This window comes from Phyllobates terribilis, unplaced genomic scaffold, assembly GCF_046119375.1.
Source record: "Phyllobates terribilis strain yellow unplaced genomic scaffold, ASM4611937v1 Scaffold_7__3_contigs__length_470593459, whole genome shotgun sequence".
Taxonomy (NCBI): Eukaryota; Metazoa; Chordata; class Amphibia; order Anura; family Dendrobatidae; genus Phyllobates; species Phyllobates terribilis.
This window is the reverse complement of record NW_027362767.1, coordinates 313,032,919-313,058,188: the sequence shown is the minus strand read 5'-3', so window position 1 is coordinate 313,058,188 and position 25,270 is coordinate 313,032,919.

Below are 25,270 nucleotides of genomic sequence, written 5' to 3'. Positions count from 1 at the left end.
GGGCCTCCCTGCGCTGCGGATTCCAGCCCCCAGCTGCCTAGTTGTACATGGCTGGACACAAAAACAGGGCGAAGCCCCACGTCAATTTTCTTTAAATTATTTCATGAAATAATTAAGAAAAAAAGGGCTTCCCTATATTGTTGTGTCCGGCCAGGTACAAATAGGCAGCTGGTGGTTGGGGGCAGCCCGTTCCTGCCTGCTGTACCTGGCTGGACACAAATATAGTGCGAAGCCCCACGTCAATTTTTTTAAAATTATTTCATGAATTTCCTGAAATAATTTAAAAAAATTGAAGTGGGGCTTCGCACTATATTTGTGTCCAGCCAGGTACAGCAGGCAGGAACGGGCTGCCCCCATCCACCAGCTGCCTATTTGTACCTGGCCGGACACAACAATATAGGGAAGCCCTTTTTTTCTTAATTATTTCATGAATTTCATGAAATAATTAAAAAAAATTGAAGTGGGGCTTCGCACTATATTTGTGTCCAGCCAGGTACAGCAGGCAGGAACGGGCTGCCCCCATCCACCAGCTGCCTATTTGTACCTGGCCGGACACAACAATATAGGGAAGCCCTTTTTTTCTTAATTATTTCATGAATTTCATGAAATAATTAAAAAAAATTGAAGAGGGGGTTCGCACTATATTTGTGTCCAGCCAGGTACAGCAGGCAGGAACGGGCTGCCCCCAACCACCAGCTGCCTATTTGTACCTGGCCGGACACAACAAAATAGGGAAGGCCTTTTTTTCTTAATTATTTCATGAATTTCATGAAATAATTAAAAAAAAAGTACGTGGGGCTTCGCCCTATTTTTGTGTCCAGCCAGGTACAACTAGGCAGCTGGGGGCTGGAATCTGCAGCGCAGGGAGGCCCAAGCTTTCTGGCCCCCCCCCCGCTACAAATTGCAGTCCGCAGCCACCCCGGAAAATGGCGCGTTCATAGAAGCGCCATCTTCTGGCGCTGTACCCAACTCATCCAGGGCCCTGGTGCGGTGGCTCACTGGGTAATAAAGGGGTTAGGGCCAGCTTGGTATTATCAGCTGGCCCCAAGCCCAAAATTCATGGGGTCACGCCAGTATTAGACATGACCGCCATGAATTTCTAGTAAAGTATTTAAAAAAAACACAACACCCAGAATAAAGTCCTTTAATTGAAATAAAGACACAATTCTTTATTGTTCTAAATTAAACCATACTAACCATCACACCCATTCCAGCTGAAGCCAACGATCTCCTGCAATAAAAGAAAAATAATAAACCAACCTCATCCTTACCTTTCCATGGTTCCCACGACAGCTTCAGCTCTGCTACATCGAGATGACTGGCTGGACCGCAGCAGAACGCTGCCATCCAGTCTGTCATCCCGCAGACACTGAGAAGCGCAGGCATGCTTGCGCTCCTCACTGTCTCGCTGTTACGGCATCCAGATGAGCCGAGGTCATGTCCAATGAACTCGGCTCACCTCATGCACGTCACTGACAGCGTGGGAAAATTCTCACGCTGAAGTGCTGAGTGCAGGAGAATTCTCCCACGCTGTCAGTGATGTGCATGAGGTGAGCTCATGTCCAATGAACTCAGCTCACCTCCTGCACGTCACTGACAGCGTGGGAAAATTCTCCTGCACTCAGCGCTTCAGCGTGGGAGAATTCTCACACTGAAGCGCTGAGTGCAGGAGAATTCTCCCACGCTGTCAGTGACGTGCAGGAGGTGAGCTGAGTTCATTGGACATGAGCTCACCTTATGCACGTCACTGACAGCGTGGGAAAATTCTCCTGCACTCAGCGCTTCAGCGTGGGAGAATTCTCACTCTGAAGCGCTGAGTGCAGGAGAATTCTCCCACGCTGTCAGTGACGTGCAGGAGGTGAGCTGAGTTCATTGGACATGAGCTCACCTTATGCACGTCACTGACAGCGTGGGAGAATTCTCCTGCACTCACCGCTTCAGCGTGAGAAATTTCCCACGCTGTCAGTGACGTGCATGAGGTGAGCCGAGTTCATTGGACATGAACTCGGCTCATCTGGATGTCGTCACAGAGAGACGCTGAGCAGCGCAAGCAAGCCTGCGCTTCTCAGTGTCTGCGGGATGAGAGGCTGGATGGCAGCGTTCTGCTGCGGTCCAGCCTGTCATCTCGATGTAGCAGAGCTGAAGCTGTCGTGGGAACCATGGAAAGGTAAGGATGAGGTTGCTTTATTATTTTTCTTTTATTGCAGGAGATCGTTGGCTTCAGCTGGAATGGGCGTGACGGTAAGTATGGTTTAATTTAGAACAATAAAGGATTGTGTCTTTATTTCAATTAAAGGACTTTATTCTGGGTGTTTGTGTTTTTTTTAACTTTGACTATGGGGTTAGTAATGGGGGTGTCTTATAGACGCCTCTCCATTACTAACCTGGGCTTGATGTCAGCTGGCATTATAAGCTGACATCAACCCCAACCCTATTACCCCCTGCCACCGCACCAGGGCAGCGTGGAAGAGCGAGGCTAAGTGCCAGAATTGGCGCATCCTATGAATGCGCCATTTCTGGGGCGGCTGACGGCTGGTGTTTCTAGCCTGGGAGGGGGCCAATATTCATGGCTCCCTTCCTGGGCTATTAATATCAGCCCCCAGCTGTCTGCCTAGCCTTTGCTAGCTATTAAATTAGGGGGGACCCCACGTCATTTTTTTTGGGGGGTCCCCCATTTTAATAGCTAGTAAAGGCTATGTATTCAGCTGGGGGCTGATATTAGTAGCCTGGGAAGCTCCGTGGGTATTACCCCCTTCCCAGGCTTCAAACATCTGCCCCAGCCGTCTGCTTAACCTCCGCTAGAGCCTAAAATTAAGGGGAACCCCACGCCAATTTTTTTAATAATAAATCCTTTATTTTAATACTAAATGACAAGTACAGTAACCAACACTATCACTGTACTTCATATATATGTGACTGACATGTTTCTATCTATCTAATCTATGTGTGATGCTCTATCTTTCTGTTCTAAATTGTCGGGTACCGCTGCTGAATTGCCTGCCGGCTTTTTTATAGAGACAGTGCATGAAAACACTATTATTTTTTTAAATAAATCCTTTACACTAAATGACAAGTACAGTAAGCAACACTATCACTGTACTTATTATATATGTGACTGACATGTTTCTATCTATCTAATCTATGTGTGAAGCTCTATTCTTTCTGTTCTAAATTGTCGGGTACAGATGCTGAATTGCCGGCCGGCTTTTTTAAAGAGACGGTGCATGAAAACACTAATATTTTTTTTAATAAATCCTTTACACTAAATGACAAGTGCAGTAACCAACACTGTCACTGTGCTTCTTATATGTGTGACTGACATGTTTCTATCTATCTAATCTATGTGTGATGCTCTATTACTTCTTGTCTAAATTGTCGGGTACCGGTGTATGCCGCTGCTGAATTTGCCGGCCGGCTTTTTTAAAGAGAGTGTCTTCTGAGCAGTTTGTCAGCTTTTGGACACCTTCGCAGGTGTTTTCTATGTGTTTCTATGTGTTTTTGTTTGCCTGCCATTGGTTTTAACGGTGTTCGACGGTGTTCTAAGGTGTTCGACGAACAGTTCGACGAACAGTTCCTCGAACATCCCGGTGTTCGACGAACCGAACCGAACCCGAACACTATGGGGGTGGCTCAACACTAGTTAGAACCCTGCTTTACGAGAGATAAAAACTACCCTGCCTACCATAAGAACTTAAACTCTACAGGAGATAGAGAGGACCCCATTAGCAATAAGAACTCACACTTTACAGGAAGAGAGATTGCTGCTTACCATAAGAGCTTAATGTCACGCAAGATGAGGGTAGGAACAAGTGTACAACAACGGGAAGAGGGGGAAGGGAGCCCAACATCTAGGGAAAGGGGGAGCGGAGACCCCTAAGCAGATCTAATATCATCCTGACTACCCTACCGTCCCTATATACAGTGGGTACGGAAAGTATTCAGACCCCTTTAAATTTTTCACTGTTTATTTCATTGCAGCCATTTGGTAAATTCTAAAAAGTTCATTTTTTTTCTCATTAAAGTACACTCTGCACCCCATCTTGACTGAAAAAAACAGAAATGTAGAATTTTTTGCAAATTTATTAAAAAAAAAAAACTGAAAAATCACATGGTGATAAATATTCAGACCCTTTGCTCAGACACTCATATTTAAGTCACATGCTGTCCATTTCCTTGTAATCCTACTTGAGATGGTTCTACTCCTTCATTGGAGTCCAGCTCTGTTTAATTAAACTAATATGACTTGATTTGGAAAGGAACACACCTGTCTATATAAAACTTCACAGATCACAGTGCATGTCAGACCAAATGAGAATCATGAGCTCAAAAGGAACTGCCCAAGGAGCTCAGAGACAGAATTGTGGCAAGGCACAGAGCTGGCCAAGGTTATAAAAGAATTTCTGCATTACTCAATGTTCCTAAGAGCACAGTGGCCTTAATAATCCTTAAATGGAAGAAGTTTGGGACCACCAGAAGTATTCCTAGACCTGGCCATCCAGCCAAACTGAGCAATCATGGGAGAAGACCCTTGGTGAGAGAGGTAAAGCAGAACCCCAAGATCACTGTGGCTGAGCTCCAGAGATGCAGTAGGGATATGGGAGAAAGTTCCATAAAGTCAACTATCACTGCAGCCCTCCACCAGTCGGGCCTTTATGGCAGAGAGGCCTAATGGAAGCCTCTCCTCAGTGCAAGACTAACAAAAGCCCACATAGAATTTGCTCAAAAACACAGGAAGGACTCACAGACTATGAGAAATAAGATTTTCTGGTCTGATGAGACAAAGATAGAACTTTTGGTGATAATTCTAAGCGGTATGTGTGAAAAAAAACAGGCACTGCTCATCACCTGCCCAATACAATCCCAACAGTGAAACATGGGGGTGTTTTTAAGCTGCAGGGACAGGGTGACTGGTGGCAATTGAAGGAAACATGAATGCGGCCAAGTACAGAGATATCCTGATTGAAAACCTCTTCCAGAGTGCTCTGGACCTCAGACTTGGCCGAAGGTTCACCTTCCAACAAGACAATGACCCTAAGCATACAGCTAAAATAACAAAGTAGTGGCTTCAGAACAACTCTGTGACCATTCTTGACTGTTCCAGCCAGAGCCCTGACCAAAACCCAATTGAGCATCTCAGGAGAGGCTTGAAAATGGCTGTTCACCATCCAACCTGACGGAACTAGAGAGGGTCTACGTGGAAGAATGGCAGAGGATCCCTAAATCCAGGTGTGAAAAACTTGTTGCATCATTCCCAAGAAGACTCATGGCTGTACAAGCTCAAAAGGGTGCTTCTACTCAATACTGAGCAAAGGGTCTGAATACTTATGACCATGTGATATTTCAGTTTTTATTTTTTAATAAATTTGAAAAAATGTCTACATTTCTGTTTTTTTTTCAATCAAGAAGAGGTGCAGAGTGTACTTTAATGAGAAAAAAATGAACTTTTTAGAATTTACCAAATGGTTGCAATGAAACAAAGAGTGAGAAATTTAAAAGGGTCTGAATACTTTCCGTACCCACTGTAGGTTCCACACCTATCGCCGAGCAAGAAACCTAATCCCTGAATGTCCCTAGAGCTAGGCCCTACGTAGGGAGGTGACAAGGTGAGCACTAGCCAGGCCCCGTTACAAATTAAAGACAAAAAGGTAAACAGACAAAAGGGATACACTTAGCTTGAGAAGACACCAGAGAGAAAAGGCCAACTGTCCTCCAAGGGAAGTCCAAGAAGAAACTAGCCAACTGCTAGTACTCCAGGCATGGAAAGAGGAACAAAGAACTATCACCTTTGACTCTCTGGAGACACTGAGAGTATTTAACTACCTAGCAAGGGTGTGTCAATTGACAGCAGAAGGTGGAGGTCGCTGGGAACCAATGATTTCAGATATATACAGAGGAGAGTAGGGAAGGGATGTCAGCTCACCACATTGAAGATTGCCAGCAGGTATAAAGCCTCACACGGGTCCGTCCTAGCCTTGGACGTGAAGACAAATGCAAAAGGAAAAAAAAGGTTCTCCAGTAATGACAAACAGTTAAAAATTCATATTTATTGTAGAAATATTAAAATCTGTATGCACCAGTTCACAAGGAATAGCCAAAGATGCAAAAACCAACTAACACATTTCAGCGAGATGCCTTAATCATGGTATTAAGGCATCTGGCTGAAATGCATTGGTTTTAGTATCTTTGGATATTCCTTGTGAACCGGTGCATGCAGATTTTAATATTTCTACAATAAAGATGGATTTTTAATAAAAAAAATAAATAAAAAATAATTTCTACAATAAAGATGGATTTTTAATGGTTTGTCACCGCTGGAGAACCCTTTTTTTCTTTTTGCAATGATTTCAGATGTCCCAGATACTAACCACCATTGTACAAGGTATGATAATCTGTAAGATGTCATAGCTGCCGAGCATTATGGCAAAGCTCAGGCAGCAGTGCAAAATGACGTTTGCCTACTCTGCGATGCTTCAGCATTGTGAGAAATTGTGCAGGGAATTTTTTTAAGGACCGCAAAACCAATCTCAAAATGTTCGAATATGTCTGAAACTACGGATTTTAGGAAATTCGGCTCGAACTTTATCCTGGGCGAAACAATTAATTCATCTTTAGTTATATGCTACTTAGAGTTAAAAATAATGTTGACTGGAGATGAGAAAATCTTTTCAAATTAGACACCTTTGACTACTTTTTCCAGAAAATTAGTTTTTCCGCAAATCAAAAATATTTCACAGCCTCCAATTGCCCTAAAAATATTTTCCATGGGAGTGAGGGACAGCGATACAATCAGTTTGGTGCAGCGCTGCATGTACACACACGTGCAGACAGCTGCACACTCTGTGATTGTCGCATGCTGGCACCTCGGCAGTCACTGATGTCAATTGTGAGACAGCTCAGTTTGCTGAAATTCGCCCACAGCTCAGCACTGGGCAGTTTTAGAACTATTACAATGTGTGTGTTACAGTCACAATCTATTTGTATCTCTTCTATGAGCACATCCTTTATTTTTTAGCAAGACAAGCTATTTGTAACAATGACTCTCCTGCTGATAGCTTCTTAACTCCAGGAAACACATTTGTTGGGCTACACATATAAAGACAGTCTGGAATTGCAAAGTTGAGTATTTTCAAATTATAATAAGTAAAGCAGACATAGCATACTTGTCAACAAAACCATATACTGCTCCAACTACAATTCAGAATAACCCTATTTAAGAGACATCTGTTCCCTGCTTCTAATTAACAAGATATCCTAGTAGGGTTAGCTTAGTAAAACTTTTTTCTTTTTACCTATGGGAACCCTAGATCTCTCTCTCTAAGCTACTTTTAGTCAGGAATGGAAATTTTATCAAAATTTTAGTGTGCAAATAATACAAATTGATATAATAAAAGTTATATTTTAATAATTTTTGGACATTGACAACTTTTCCCATCTTACCCCTTTTCCATTAATTATGTGCTTCTTGGGGTCATAGCCGGTAAGTGGCCACCAAAACCAACCATGCAGATTTCAATAGTCTTATTTTGACTTGAAATTTCTCTACCAAAAAATGGACCACTTAGATTCATTTATTTCAAATTAAGCAAATTTTTCAAAAAAATCTTTCATATTTAATTATGAACTACTAGAGATGAGCGGATCTTTCGAATTTCAAATTAGCCAGCTTCATCAAACTTTCCTCAATAATTCGATTTGAAGCAAATCTTATCTAGCTAAGGGAAAATGAATGAAACTGGCTATAACCAATATCCTATTTAACAAAACACTGCACTATCAGACTACTTCAATTAAAAAAATGGTCCTAAAATTCCCCTTTTGACTGGTAGATGCCTGCTTTGCTGGTTGTCAGTATGAGGCTAATACTGAACAGTTACAACAAGACAGTGTAGAAATTATTTTTTTTACAACATGTACACTTTGTGCGGCAGACTGTTGTGTTTACATTTCTGAAAGGAAGACATTTTGTTTTGTTAAATATGACAAGTCAGTCTACAAAAGTCAAGACCTCACTTTATCTGAGATACCAGCCATGATTTCAGGTTTTATCTCCAGAGGCAAATTAGTAAAGCGAGGTGTTAAACTGCCCTCCTTGTTTGCAGTGGTGAATAATTAAAAAAAATGCTGTTGTTAAGGTATTGTTACTGCCATATATCACAGATCAATCAATTCTAGTCACACTGACTGTGGAGGTCCAACACCTGCTTATATATTTGGAATATTATTACAAGAATGAGCCACTCCCATATTCAATTCGCTTCAGTGCTGCAGTAGTACACCACAATCACATTTAGGCCTTTTTATATCTCTTTGCATAATGAAGTATCTAAGGGGTAACATTTCTCCTTGCAGAGAGTGACATGTTAAACATGTCAAGGTGAGGAGACTTTTAAAGCCGCAATGCTCCTCTAAGAAATATGCAAACTGTCTCTTCAGAGAGGAAGATGACCAGAATTCTAGTACAACCTCTAGGAAGTAGCAATCCTAAAATCCAATAGTGACCCTTTAACGAGCCTTATCACATGACTTAGGATATAAGCCAGAACCAGAAACTCAACTTGCATACACTGTGTTTCAGGGCACTGTCCCTCGTCAGTGCAAAGTGTGAGCTCTGGTTTGGCTGGATGAGAAACGTCAGACCAGTATCTAGGGGTAACATTTCTCCTTGCGGAAAATTTGCATATTTCCCAGAAGAGCATTGCGGCTTTAAAAGTCTCCTCACCTTGACATGCTTAACATGTCACTCTCTGCAAGGAGAAATGTTACCCCTTAGATACCAGTATGACGCCTCTCACCGAGCCAAACCAGAACTCAAACTTTGCACTGATGAGGGACAGTACCCCGAAACACAGTGTCAGCAAATTGAGTTTCTGGTTCTGGCTTATATCCTAAGTCATGTGATAAGGCTCATTAAAGGGTCGCTATTGATTTTTAGGATTGCTGCTTCCTGTAGTTGGCACTAGAGTTCTAGTCCTCTTCCTCTCTGAAGAGACTATTTGCATAATGAAGCATAATATCTTAAAACGGCCAACCTTCATCTTTTATAATGGCTGTGAGAGTGCCCCTTTATTGGCAGTGCTAGATCATGTCATGTGAAAGCTAAAAGGTATTATGGGTAAACCTGTGCAGCCACGTCTGATGTCATCAGCTTACTCTCTTGCTGCTGCCATCAGAGGTGTGTTAAATGGTGTCAGGTGTTAGGAGGGAGCGGTTGCAGACAACTTTATTTTAATGGAATGCAACCGACCCTGGAGTCCGCGATGCAGCCTGAAAGACTGCTGCCAAACACTTTCCAGGTGGAAAGGCAACCGACAACTTAAATGTTAAACCCATCCGTGTTAATTCACACGGGAACGGGTAAAGGGGTACGCTCTATCTCCGTTAACTGCACGGAGGAGAGAGCGACCGGCGACGCACCTGACAAATATCTTAACCCTTCGTGTTAAGGCACACGGAAGGGTAAGACGGTTCGCACAATCTCCAAGAATCGCAGGGAGACGTGCGACCGTGGGAACAGCAGTAGCCCTGTCTTTGATACAGGCGCTACGCTATGGGGATTGGCGCTAAAGCGGTTCACACAATCTCCAAGAACCTCAGGGAGACATGTGACCGGACTAGGAGCAGTAGCCCTGTCTTTGATACAGGGCTACGCTATAGGAGAAGGCGCTAGCGTGCGGGTGTGATTCCCGCCGGGTATTCGAGCACTCGGCCGGCGAGCTACCGGACTGAGCCAACCCCCCTCTATATAGCTCACAGGCGGCTCGGGGTGTAAGGAGAACCCCCTGGTCAGAACCAGTCTGCAAAGTGAAGCTACCTGCCTACTTAATCTGACCTGCCTAACTAAAGCTAAGGCTCTTTGAGGAGCCCAGAGAAAGAATGCACACCACAAACAGCTAGCTCAAATGATCTGAGCGTGTCGCCAACTTTGTGGGCGGGCCTTTTAAAGACTAAGCCCTGCCCACCAATGCGCTATTGGTGACGTTACCCGTGAACCAATCAGGCGGTGCCAGGTCACCGGGTGAGGTGGGTGCCAACCCACCAATCATGATCCGCCAGTTCACGGACATGCTCAGTGCGGCAAAACCTGGACTTAGATTCCACAAGCCCTGTCTGACTCTGCAACACAGGCTAAACATTGCTAGGCACAACTACCTGGGAGACAAGCAGGGCTCGCAGACCAGCTAGGCGTTGGTGCTGACGATGATGCTGAGCAGCATCACCACTGGCTGGACTGAAATGGGTGACCACAGAAGGTCTTTGATCCATTTCAAATCCAACACCTGACAGTCAGGTATATATTTTCTTTTTGTGATCCACCCAAATCTATTTGCAGAGTTAGCTATTTCACAGAGACCTACATATTTCTATAAATTCAAATCAAAGTCGATCCATTGTAAATCGATCTTCACATACCTACGTATTTCCTTCTTTTATAGTGTATTTTGTACATTTTTGCATTATATTTCCGATAAACAAGTTGAAAAGTGTTTCCTAAGGTTTGTTTATCTGGCTATATATTTGGATATATTTGTATGTATTTCCGAGATATCTGAATTTTGGAGATAAACTGTAAAAATCCTCTGAAATATAGTTTATCTATATGACATCTTTTGTCTATTAATTAAAGCATAAATAGAATATCTAATTAGAGCATGAGCGCATTAACTAATGGAAAAGTGGTAATGCTTCAATTTGTGATCTTTCTTATCTATTTTGATTGGTTGCACTAATCAGCCTGATGAAATGAGCAGGAATTTCTTTCATCTCTGTCCCTTTATTTGGCAAGTGCTCTGATATTTCATTAGAAGCATTTTATACCCAAATATCCCCTTTCCTCAATTATCTAATGTATGCCCACAACCTAAATTTACTTTCTGTGTGCTATATTTTTGTAGTGAACTGACCCCCATCTCTTTTTCCTTGCATGCAAGATTTTGTGTTATAAATATGTATTGTGCATAAAACAAGATGGTTAAAATATATGTATCTAAGAAATCCTTTGAACTTCAGTTTATATCTAAAGCCAGTGATCAGTAAAGAAAACATGAATGAGTTTGATAGAAGGAAAAAGTGACATCAAATAAATGAAGTGTACAGAGATAGTGATCTGGTTTTAATTAGCAATGTTTGATGTGGTTTGTGATCTGAAATACTCATGTTTTCTGTTTATATTGTAAGCTCCTTTCTCAGACTTACATGGTATAGCGATATTAAAATCTAGCTGTATGCATAAAGATGCTGGCTTATGATCGATTCATAGAGTATTATATGAAAAACCTTAGTTCTTACAGTGTTGCTCACGATTATTGGCACCCTTTCATTTTTTTCATAGACTGCACAATATCTTATGAAATAAATGGAAATGTACCAAAGTTATATCCTTTAGATTTTTTAATTAGTGGTCAAAAGAAATACAGCAATAAAACATTGTTTTTCAATTTCCACGTTGCAATTTCAAAGAAAAAACAGAATTAACAGCATGTGCAGCAATAAAGGCACCCTTACTTAATACTTGGTTGCTCACCCTTTGGCTTTGCTGACAACCTCCAAACGTTTCTTGTAGCCATCTATAAGCTTCTTGCACTTCTCAGCTGGAATTTTCTCTCACTCTTCCTTTGCAAACTCTTGAATGTTTGCAGAGTTCTTTTCCCAATGGCTGATTTCAGCTCATCTCAAAGATTTTCAATGGGATTGAGGTCAGGACTCATTGCTGGCCATTTTAAAACAGTCCAGTTTTTCTTTTTCAACCATTCCTGTGTCCTTTTGGATGTGTGATTTGGGTCATTGTCTTGCTGGAGGACCCATGATCTTCGACTCAAATCAAGCTTTCTTACACTGGGTAGGACATTTTACTCTAAAATCTCTTGATAATTCTCTGATTTCATGATTCCTGTGATACGGTCAAGGCCTCCAGTACAAGAAAAGCAACCCCACACCATTAAGGATCCTCCATGCTTAACCATTGGTAAGGTGTTCTTTTCCTTATAAGCTTCATTGCGTCGTCTGTAAACAAACTGTTGCTTTGCATTGCCAAAAAGCTCTATTTTTGTTTCATCTGTTCACAGAATATTTTCCCAGAAGGATTTGGGTTTGTCAAGGTACTCTTTGGCAAAGATCAGTTGTTCCTTTTTATGTCTCTTCTTCAGCAATGTTTTCTTCCTTGGCCTTCTCCTATAAATCTCTGCTTGTTTTAGTGTGCGGCATATGGTACTTGTTGAAACCAGAACCCCAGAGTGTTCCAGGTTGGTTTTCAGGTGTTTGAATGTTTGATGTGGTGTTTTTTCCACCATTCGCACCAACTTATGAAGACATTTCTTGTCAATTTTCCTCTTTCCCCATATCCAGGTAGGTTCTTGATGGTTCCATGCTTGGAAAACTTCTTAATAACATTGATCTCTGTTAAAACGGCTATACCAAGGTCTTTGGAGATGGCCTGATACCCTTTGGAAGTCTTGTGCTTGCTAATAATAGCAGTTTTGATGTCCTCAGACAGTTCCTTTGTCTTCACCATTGTGACAAAGGAACGGGGCTTACCATGTGGCTTTTTAAAACAAGGAAATCATCGCACATTGGCTTATTTATGTCATATGGGCAACGACAATTAATCAAAAGTGAATCTCTTTTGTGATTTACCACAGGTGAGTTAAAATGTGTCTCCATACTAAATTAATGTAAAGGGTGCCAATACCAGTGACACAGCAAGCTTTAGGTTTTTCTATTTTTCCCTCCCATTGGTTTTTGTTTTAAATTATTGTTTATAATTTGCTCTTTTGTATTTAACACGAGTGCTCTATACAAAAAAACTATAATCACTTGATTCATTTTTTTCAGGAGATATTCCACAGTATGTGCTTAAACTTCATGAGTGCCAATAACAATGAGCAGGACTGTATAATCACTGCTGGATCATCCAAGACAACACTACAAGCACATTTTACCCTTTATATCACCCTTATTTAATATAGATTGTAAATTCCTTTTCAAAAAAGGAAAAGTGGCAAAGTGTTTAGGACCCGTTGAAGCGTTACATGCTAAACGGCCGTCGTCCTCTGGTGACCATGTTTTTATTGAGTATCAAATAAAGGACACTTTCTGCTGGATGGTGCATTCCCCTTTTCCCATATTTGAAAAGGAATCTATAGTATTACTTTTTTAAATTGCGTACCACGATATCCATCAGTCATTGGATACATCTTGCAAGTTTTAATTGAGAATCCTTGATTGTGCCGAATCACATCTTTTTGTGCTTTCTTATAGATTGGAAGCTTGTCACTCCTCTGAATTGTTGAATTATGTTTTACTCAGTATTGTTCGATATTCTTTGAACATGTACCCTGTGAATTGTAAAGTGCTGCAGAATATATTGGTACTATGTAAATAAATATTATCCTCGTTATTTTCTGTTTGTTCCTAAAATGGTAATATTTAAGTATTTGTTGTGCCACGAAAAACAGCAATTCCCCTTTTGTGGGAATTATTTTGGGCTGGGTCTTCTTTTTTATGTTTATGAATATAAAATATAAGTTTTGGATATTGTGACCACAATGATGTGCTTAGAACGTGTAAACTGATGTGTTTTACAACTTAGTTCAGGTGCATTTTGAAATAGCTCCTACATTGACTGAAAGGTGCAGAAGCAGTTAACCATGCCTGGACTCTAAGTCAAAGTCAATGCTTTTACTATCCTGTAACAGCAGCCTATCGTAATGCATTTCTTCCAATCTGTACACAGTACATCAAAGTATATTAGAGGTGGAAGTAGGAAGACACACACATTCCAGGAAGCATGAACTGTGACGTGTATCCTTATGATTAAGGTCCTGCTCCAAAACAGGAGCAGGTGCAGTTGGGCAGGTGCAGTAAGGGCGTATTTTTGGTCTGACAAAAAATTGGATTGCACTCTGTCCAATGTTAGAGTATGAGGCTTTGCACATCTCCAATACTTTCCTTTGACAGAGACTGTCCGAAGAAAAAGAATTGCTGCATGCCCAAGTTTGATCCAATATTTGGATCACACTCAGACATGCAAGTCAATGAGTCAATGGAAAACATCGGACTGCAGTCGGATGACATCTGAGTTCAGTCCGATATCCATGCACTGACAGAATGGAGGTATATTTATCTCCATCTTCACCTCATCTGAGGGAATCGTATCACACTATGCTCACACTCTGAGCAAACTCTGATCAGAGTTTGATCAGAGTGTGAATTGAATAATTGGATAAGAGAAGCTACAGTCGCCTGCATCGGCACTAATAATATTAAATTTAAAAAAGCATTTATTGAAAGCTCCTGATGCCCTGGTTGTTATTTTTCTTTCTTTAAAAACACACCAACTGTGAATTACTCTTTTTATTGTTTATTGTCTGTGTCCATCACTTTAAGATGTGGCCATTGCTTAAGTGTGAGAAATATGAATTAATCCTGAATAATATGATGCATGCAGACTGTACCTTACCTGCCACCACCGCACTCTAATCAGCATCTCTGTTTATCCATTCCTCTTACAGGTACATGACTCAGCTTTCCCATCCTGACTTCCATGCAGACTTCTCTATACCTCTCTGCTCCTATTTACTAATGGTACGTGACTCAGCTTTCCCATCCTGACTTAAATGCAGACTTCTCTATACCTCTCTGCTCCTATTTACTAATGGTACGTGACTCAGCTTTCCCATCCTGACTTCCATGCAGACTTCTCTATACCTCTCTGCTCCTATTTACTAATGGTATGTTCTTCAAGTAACACCAGCTACCCCCACTTTCATTTATGACCTTATTTACTTAGCCTTTGACTATCCAGCATCTGTTTCAGCCTTAATCAGCTGATCAAGAGGAGCACAGACCACTCCCCTCTGGTTCACAGCTGAATGCATTCTGTAGCACATATATTGTGAACTAGGAGTCTGTTAAACTTTAGTCTGTGTCCATCACCTTAAGTGTGGCCGTTGCTTAAGTGTGAGAAATATGAATTAATCCTGAATTGAACCTGAAGGGAACTGAAGGTAACTGGATACTAAGTCACATTAACAATGTTTGTCTTTGTTTTCACTATCACCCCCTTAATTATTAACCTTTTCCAACCACCACTAATCCCTACACCTAGTAATGAACTCTTCATCTCTCCCTCCATTCTCCCCACCCATCTCATCTCCTCCTTAGAGCTACTCCTGACCAAAGAATCCTTTGTCTCCAAACACAGACAGCCACCTCATGCCCTCTCCTGCTCCCACCTACTAACTCTTTCTCTGCTCCTCCTCACTGCCGGCGACATCTCTCCACATCCTGGCCCTCCTCACCACATCCCTACAATCACTTCCACCTCCTACCTATAATCTATCCCAAAATCTCGTAACCCTTCTAACCTTATACCCATCCACCCAGCCCCCGCAAACTTTCCTACATTCATGATCTCTTCATCACTAGCAAGCTTTCCTTCCTCGGCATCACTGAAACCTAGCTCACCCCCTCCAACACGGCCTCTCCTACTGCACTTTCATACGGCAGATTCCACCTTTCCCATACCCCCTGCCCCACCGGCAAGCATGGTGGAGGAATAGGCTTCCTCCTATGAGATAACTGCTCATTCACCCATATCCCACTGCCGCCCTCCATTACTCTCCCCTCTTTTAAAGTGCACTGCGTGTGCATCTACTCCCCCTCCAACCTCCAACTGGCTGTCATTTACCACCCCCCAGGATCAACCACCACTTTCTTTGACCACTTCACCACTTAGCTACTTCATTTCCTCTCCGTTGACATCCCCACTATCCTCATGGGCGACTTTGACATCCCCATTGACACTTCCCTCTCAGCTGCCTCTAAGCTTCTATCCCTCACTTTCCCCTTCGTTCTTACTCAGTGGTCTTCCACACCCACCCACAAAGACGGCCACACACTGGACCTCATCTTTACCCACCTCTGTTCCCTATCTAACCTCTCTAACTCACCTCTCCCTCTCTCTGACCACAACCTACTTACATTCTCTACCCTCTCCTCTCCAGGGCAACAATCCCCACTCCACAAACTTGCATACCCTCGCAGAAATCTTTAACACCTTGACCTACGCTCACTCTCTGAATCCCTTTTCCCTCTTTCAAACATTAGCTCCTTACATGATGCTGGTGTTGCTGCCACTTTATACAACACCACAACAGCTGCAGCTCTCGATTCGGTTGCCCCCCTCACACATACCAAAGCTCGCAGAATCAACAGGCAACCCTGGCATACCAGTCTAACTAAAGAACTATGACGTGCCTCCAGGGTTGCTGAGCGTACATGGAAAAGGTCCCACTCCAATGAGCACTTCATCGCATTCAAACAGTCCCTCACTACCCTCAAGTTCACACTCACTGCAGCAAAACAAACATACTTCGCATCTCTCATATCCTTCCTGTCTCACAACCCCAAACAACTATTCAACACCTTCAATTCTCTCCTCCATCCCCCAGTGCCTCCTCCCTCTCCTCTTATTTCAGCCAAAGACTTTGCCTCATTCTTCAAGCAGAAGATTGATACCATCAGACAAAGATTTTTCCTAAAGCCCCCACAGCCCCTCCCCACACCTACTCAACCCTCCTCCTCCAAAACCACCTTCTCCACCATTACGGAAGATCAATTTTACTCTCCAAATCACACCTCACCACCTGTAAACTTGACCCAATCCCGTCCCACCTCATCCCAAACCTTACCACTATCTTCATCCCAACCCTAGCCCAGCTCTTCAACCTGACAGTAACAACAGCTGTCTTCCCTTCATGCTTCAAACATGCCTCAATCACACCCATGCTCAAAAAGCCCTCCCTTGACCTATCCTCTCTGACTAGCTATCGCCCCATATCACTTCTCCCCTATGCCTCAAAACTACTGGAACAACACGTCCATTCTGAGCTGTCCTCCCACCTCTCTTCCTGCTCCCTTCGACCGCCTACAATCTGGTTTCTGACCGCACCATTCTACTGAAACTGCACTGACTAAAGTCACCAATGACCTACTAACCACCAAATCCAAGCAACGCTACTCTGCCTTCCTCCTCCTAGAACTGTCATCTGCCTTCGACACAGTGGACCATTCCCTCTTGCTACAAAGTCTCTCATCTCTCAGCATCACAGACTTGGCCCTATCCTGGATCTCCTCATACCTAACAGACAGGACATTCAGTGTCTCCCACTCACACACCACCTCCTCATCTCACCCCCTGTCTGTCAGTGTCCCCCAAGGTTCAGTTCTAGGCCCCCTTTTCTTCTCTATCTACACCTTAGGCCTGGGACAGCTCATAGAGTCTCATGGCTTTCATTATCACCTCTATGCTGATGACACAGATCTACCTCTCTGGACCCAATATCACCTCCTTACTAAGCAAAATCCCACAATGTCTGTCCGCTATTTCATCCTTCTTCTCTGCTAGATTTCTAAAACTTAACATGGACAAAACAGAATTTATCATCTTTCCCCCGTCTCATTCCACCCCCACAAATGACCTATCTATCAATGTCAACGGCTGTCCACTCTCCCCAGTCCCTCAAGCTCGCTGCCTTGGAGTAACCCTGGACTCTGAACTCTCCTTCAAACCACATATCCAAGCCCTTTCCACTTCCTGCCGACTCCAACTCAAAAGTATCTCTTGGATCCGCACATTCCTCAACCATGGATCTGCAAAAACACTAATGCATGCCCTCATCATCTCCCGCCTCGGCTACTGCAACCTCCTGCTCTGTGGCCTCCCTTCCAACACTCTCGCACCCCTCCACTCCATCCTAAACTCTTGCCCAACTAATCCACCTGTCCCCCCGCTATTCCCCGGCCTCTCCTCTCTGTCAATCTCTTCATTGGCTCCCCATTGCTCAGAGACTCCAGTTCAAAACCCTAACCATGGCATACAAAGCCATTCACAACCTGTCTCCTCAATATGTCTCTGACCTAGTACATACCCGCACGTAACCTCCGATCCTCACAAGATCTCCTTCTCTACTCCACTCTTATCTCCTCCTCACACAATCGCATACAAGATTTCTCCCTAGCTTCCGCCCTATTCTGGAACTCTCTACCCCAACACATCAGACTCTCGTCGACCGTGGGAATCTTCAAAAGGAGCCTGAAGACCCACCTCTTCTGACAAGCCTACAACCTGCAGTAACCACTGCTCCACCATACCACTGCATGACCAGCTCTACCCTCACCAACTGTATCCTCACCCATCCCTTGTAGATTGTGAGCCCTCACGGGCAGGGTCCTTGCTCCTCCTGTACCAGTCGCTGTCACATTATGTTCAAAATTATTGTGATTGTTTTTGCTATGTATACCCCCTTTTCAAATGTAAAGCGCCATGGAATAAATGGTGCTATAATAATAAATAATAATAATAATAATAATTGTTGCACCTACTGGATTATAGTTGCAGAAGAACTTACAATTTTGTCAAAATTTATACTGAGAACTTTACATTAATATAGATGTGGTAGAAATAGTAGTAATTCAATTGAAAATAGTGGAGATGTTCAGTCTTGGCATTTAGTGCCCATTGAGTGCTGCTATATCTTAGTATTTTTTACTATTAACATGTAATCAGTAGATAGGAATAGATCATAGTTCTTTAAAAATTCCATAGATTCTCAAAACAACAAATCATTTGGACTCACTAAGAGTCAATAACCTAGTGAGACTCTTCTACTTTTAGCCATAATTAGTAAGTTAATATACATGCCTCCCATGTGCCTTGATGCTTAAAACATATCAGAGTTATAAGTATGAACTAACAGACAAGAAGTCTTGTCAGTATTGCTTGTCTATGAGGCTCCTAATTGTCTGGCCAAATCCTGCTCTTAAGCAATTTCAACAGATACATTTGCATCCAAGAAGTACTATTTGCTTGAGATTCTCATGTAATTCATATTTAGATTCTAATGTTATAATGTATCCTTTTTTTGTTCTATCGACCCAGCCGTCCTTTTAGCAACACATTGAGGAGGCTTAATTGTTTCCTTCTTCCTTTTCAGTTTTCATGCCTAAAACTAGGTCATTTTCATTATAAAATTCATTGTTTAGGTTATGCAATATAGTTAGAATTCTCAGTGGTTCCAATTAAATAAAAATCTCTTGCGGTTTTCTGAAATTGGACCGAAATATTGCTCTCAGCAAATGCAACCACCATATAGGGTGAGCTGAAGTCTATTGCTGATTTGAAAACATTAGCACGCATTGATTTTCTGTAACTGTCCAGCTCGGTAGATGCTCATGACATATAGAATGCTTCAAAACGGAATGTAAATAGGGGAATACACATGCACAGTATTGTATTCTATATCCCAGGGACCATTCATCTCATGCTAACAAAGATTTTCAAGCATTGAGTAGTCAAGCAGAAAGATACATTGTCAATATTTATTGTTTTCTTAATGTCTTTTTAGGTCTCAGGGAGTTAATTGATCATTTTTTTTAAATTAAACAATACGTTTTCTTCCTCTGTTAATAAGAAAGCCAACCTTCTAATGAAAGGTCACTTATCTTCCTCTATTCTGGTAAAATTATTTAAAACCGTGTGTCAAGCACTGCAATTATTTGTCTTTTTCCCATAATTAAACTGTAAAATAGATTACATTAAGATAACCCAATAGTTTCAGAGGTATCTTTGGTCCTAGTATAGACATACCTAGAAATAGATCCTCTTTGTGCAAATCGTGCTATTGAAAATCCAATTAGTCTTCTTATTTGTTCAGTCATGGATTATTTCAATCATGATTTTGTTTTGTACATGTATTTTTGAGACAGATTAGTACAATTTTTCCCATGAAAAAAACTAAAAGTAGTAAAATTGCTAAAAAGCTGAACCTAAAACAAGAAATGACAGTCTAAAGTAAACAGTCAGTATCAGTTTCTTGGAATAAATGATGTTATTTTAAATATTGCATCCTGCTAATTATCATAAATCATAGAGAACAGAACAAGGATATACATCACTCTGTATAGGTGGGTGCTCGGATAGGATACCACTCCATATATTCAATATAAATAATAATCTGGCACTCTCAAGTGTGCAAAAAATAAAAAAATGCTTTATTGGAAATGTAGTCAAAAAAATTGTGTAACGTTTTGGGCTAATATGTAGATCTAAATGTGGGGAACAGAGCACACAATAGGGTGATACCCTATGGAGGGAGATTAAGAGAGTGCTGGTTACACTCATCTGATGGAGTTGTGACAGGCACAACTCCTATGAAGGCATGAAGAAAACCAGCTGCTGCTGCCCTGTGGCTGGAAGATGAATCCTCCAGGAGATATTGGATCCAGTTGGATAAACACGTAGGTGGGCTGCGCTGCTGAAGTAAATCAATTCTTCAGAGATGATGATGAAAAAGGCTTTTTATTAACAACGCATTTCAACGCCATACCGGCGTCTTTTTCAAGTAAAAAAACAAAACAAATGGTTTTTTTTACTTGAAAAAGACGCCGGTACGGCGTTGAAACGCATTGTTAATAAAAAGCCGTTTTGGGCTAATACTCAGACCTTCATCAGACGGACTGCTATTCAGAATGGGAAGTGAGAAATGCGCTATATGAGAAATGGGTAGCAGCCCAAATGATAATTTGGCCTGCTACCAATTTATGTTTGGTCCCTAATCAAAATAGCAGTCCATCTAATGAAGGTCTGAGAATTAGACCAAAAGGTTTCACAATTGTTTAGATTACATTTCCAATAAAGTATTTTTTCTTTTTAGCACACTTGAGTGTCAGACCTGACATGTCACTCTCTACAAGGAGAAACCTTACCCTTTAGATCTTAGCCTCTCACCCAGCCAAATAAGATCTCATACTTTGTAGGGGCAATACCCCGAAACACTGTGTCTACAAATTGAGATTCTAATTTGGCTTTTATCCTGTCATATTTCAAGGCTCATTAACCCTAGCATGTGTGACGTCAAAAATCTACACTTTTACGTAAAGGGGGCCTTTTAGGCTCCCGTGCAAATCATATGGAGAAACTCACATAAATAACTTTTACAAGTTTATTTCAAAATTGCAAAATAGGATATAAATAATGCACAACATTTTAATTATAATTTTTTGTAGAAAACACCAAAAAACTTTTTTTTTCAAAATTTCAAGCAAAGATATGAAAAACACACAAAGGTATATAAATCTAGAGTAAACTAGCTGCAGCTACATTTGTTTTCTAACTTTTCTTTTAAATTTTATTGGTCTTCCAAACAATTTTCACGTTATCTTTTCTGAAGAATGTTCTTTACAGACATTTTCCCCACAAGTGGCACACTATCGCTCAGTTTTCCTCTGTAAGTTTCTTGGACAAATTTAACAACACTTTAGTTTTCTTTCTCCTGGCCCTGTAATATCCTGAAACTATACCCCACACCGTTTCATTGCTTCTTTAGGTTGGTGCATCAACTTCTTTGCCACAGTAGATAAGCCCATTTATGCCATAATAATTTGAAGAATCATATATCCAGAAGATTTTTATTCCATACTTGGCTGGTTTACTGGGCATGCATTGTATGAACTTGCAACGTCCTCTGAAGGATAAAAGTTGCTCATCTACTGTAACATTAGTACTAAGATTGTAAAGTTTGCTGCAATTTTTGATAAATATGTTCCAGATATAACTGATAGGGGCTAATTTGTCTGTTTGGACATCAAATCGAATGTTTCTTCTAATTTACTCAATCTGTCCACTGCCATTGTCGCTTTATAGTGTGGATCAGAAAGTGGGTAGAGAAATAATTCTCTGATTGGAACATCATACGATTTTTGATTCCCTGCCAGCAGTAAAAGTCCAATATATGCATAAAGTTCCTCTTTTGAGATATTTTTCCAGGACTTATTTTTTGCAGAAGCAATACGTCTTCCTTCTAGGTTTGAACATAAAAGGACCTCTTCTGCAATATTGTCAGAAAAAAAAGTACAGAATACGTCTTTAGGGGAAAAGTACCTGGGACTTCCCACAGCTCCTTGAGCATGTCTCACAATATTATCTATTGGAGTACATCCAACTAATAAAGGATTACTGTCCCAAAAAACATTAGTTTTGGATGTTCTACTTATCACTTCTTCAGGATCCACTGGATCCACTTCTTCATCATCTGAAGAATCACTGGATGTGGATGTTTGATTAGCTGGTGGCAGGTACTCTTCATCGGACAAAGAAAGTTCACTTTCATCATCACCTTGAAACATAATTGCTTCAATCTCTTGGTCAGTCAGACGCTTGGAGGAAGACTGTGCCATTGCTGACTAGATATTAGCAAACTAAAAGAAAAAACAATGATCACAATCAGGGTTTTCCACTCTTTGCTTGTGTGTGACACACTTAAGGGTAAAGTGCCCCCTTCCTCCTCTCACCCTCAGCAGCTCTTACATTTTATACTTTCTTTAAGGTGGAGTACAATTCTCTGGATTTTTGTGGCTCACAAGCTCTACCCTTTGCAAGCTTCTTATAGAAACAAAGAGACTGAAAATGAGTCAGACTACCTCCCAACATCATATCATCACAGGTCCTTCAGCAATTAACTCACGGTGTATACTGTCCTCAGTACTCTCTACACAGCTCATTACTGTGTTCAGAAGGACTTGCGATGATGTCATGGCCTTATCACTCCCTCCCAAAATCACATGACATCCTCACATGGCATGATCCACCCCCTGACCCCTCCATCAGCAACCCTGACTACAAATAAAGCAACTTGAGACGCAAACACTGCTGAGTACATGATAAAAATAGCAGGGGCCTAAAAGGCCCCCGTTCCATACAGATGTGGTTTTCCCCAAAAAAGCATTGTTACACCAAAATGCCTATCAAAAAATTATATGAACAACTGGATATTACCAACAACGACATACTTGAGGAATACCTAGAGTTTCAAAATTCTAACTAAAGTAATTTTGCAGATAATAGCAAAAAAGTAAGCACAGGGGCCTAAATGGCCCCCAATACGCATTGTAGGGTTAAAGGGTCGATAATGACTTTTAGGATTGCTACTTCCAATAGGTGGCTCTAGAGTTCAAGTCTTCTTCATCTCTGAAGAGACAATATGCAGATTCTCTTTTGTATATATCATAATTCATAAATACCTCTAGAACAGGTTTAGGCATTTTAAAATTTGAGCAGAAATTTGCCAACTCTTTTCATGTTGTCTAACCTGAATACCATTTAAAAGATTGCACAACAATGCAAATAAATCTGAAGTGCTCAAAGGTTTTTTTGCACCTCAGCCGGAGGTGTGATATTCCACTCCCGGGTAAGGATGGAGTGTGGAACTGAGCTCGGTAGGCTGCATGCACTACACACATCCCATTTCCGAGGAGCAGACCAACGGTACTCCCACTTAGAAAGGTGCAGGTACGACCGAGTCTGTTCCTGGCTGGAGTGGGAGGGGGGTGGTACATCCCAGTAGTGTAGGGGCAGATAGGGGGAGCAGCCTGGGTAAAGTTAGGAGCTCATTGGGTGCTGGTCACCTGAGCTCACACATAGAGGGAGTATATAAGGTGGGCACCATCTTAGGACAGGGTCTTTTGCAGAGTGAGGTCAGTCTGTCAGAGTAAGAAGCAGAGGTCCAGATGAGCCTGCAGAGAGAGAGAGTGGAGCAGAGAAGGAAAGACCCAGAGGGGACAAAGAGAGGACTCTGAGAACCCAAATTCAATCCCCGGGTGAAGAGTCGGCAATAGGGTACCGGATCCCAAACTGGTGGGGGCAAAAGCGCACCCTAGCCAGAGACCGGAGGCCGTGGGCAGGATCTGCCACGGCCACCCACCACATCCACCCCGAAGGCAAACCACGTGGAGGGTCAGGGAACCCAAGGCCAAGGGTCTCCCAACAGAAGGCCCGAGGGAGCTGGACCTAGGTGGATCACTAGTGGGGACGGCCAGAGGAAAGGACAGAAGGAGAGCTCAGGGTCACGCTCCGGACTTGTTTGGGGGTTTGCTGAATCCAGGACCTGGTGGACGCAGCACGGCTCGGGTGGTCACTTGAAGCTGGAGTGACCGGAACATCAGCAGTGAGTAAATACCCTAAACTGCACAACCCGACTCTGTCTTCATTTAACATCTATGCTGCACCACCACAACCCCCATCATCTGCACCTGACCCCCTGAGGCTATACCCCACCCGTTGGGGGTTATACTATCAAAAGCTGCACCAACACCATCAGCCTCAGCGGACCCTCCTGCAGCGGCGGCCGTAGTGACCGCAATACAACGGGTGGCGTAGTCGACATTAAGAACTTTATAACATCTGTAGGACTGCCACATACTCTGAGCTTGACACCCTGGGCACGGACCGGGTCACAGCCACTCGGAAGACTACAACCCCCATCTGATCCGGCTCCGGGTATTCCCCTAAAGAATATGGCCCAGGGGGCGCGTCAACTTTGGCGTAGTCGGCAGGATTACGTGCCCGCAACAACCGGGTACTGCGTGCCTGAAGAAAAGAACGAGTTTACCTCAAAAAGAAGTCTCCTGCCGGTTCCGGAGGGTCCCCGCCATCGGACTCCATCACAGATCGATTCCCGCCGGTTGTCCGCCATTAACAGCTTTTTCCCGCCATCTGCAGAGTTTCCCGCCACTGGGAGACGATTCCCGCCATTTCCAAAGGTTTCCCGCCTTGTCAGAGCGGACGCCATTATGGGCGTGCCAGAGGGTGGCAAGAGGCCACCTCCCATCGTGGGCCAGGACCGAAAATGGCGCCAAAAGTGGAAACCGCCCCCACCAACAGAGACTGTGATGCTAGAGGTGTCTGTCAGCGTGAAAGAACTGCCCCTGGAGCTGACAATCACCAAGTGGCCCCGGGACCGCCCTCGAAGTGGGAGGACTGAGAAGGAGAGAGCAAAGATGGGTGTCGCCTGGAGCAGTCTGGAGAGAGCGCACCCGGAGGCAAGAAGCCTGGAGAAGAGTATCGGAGGAGCTTACCCGGAGATGGCGAGAAAGCAGAGCAGCACCGGCCCGTTGGCCAGGAGCCTGCTAGAAACAGAGGAGGGAAAGCAGAGCAGCACCGGCCCGCTGGCCAGGAGCCTGATGCAGACAACAGGAGGAGAGCATAGCAGCACCGACCCGTTGGTCAGGAGCCTGCTGGAAGCAACGACCCCACTAGGCCTAGTGGAGGTCCTAGCACAGCTCCCCCGAGATCGGGAGTGTGCGCAGACCGCTCTGGAGGGCCTCGCAAGGAGGATGGCCCGGGTGCAGCGAGAGACGTTGGCGGAGTGGAGCCGAGAGATGGCCCAGCAGACCGAGACCCGTCAGCGGAGCACGCCACCCAAGACGAGGAGACAGA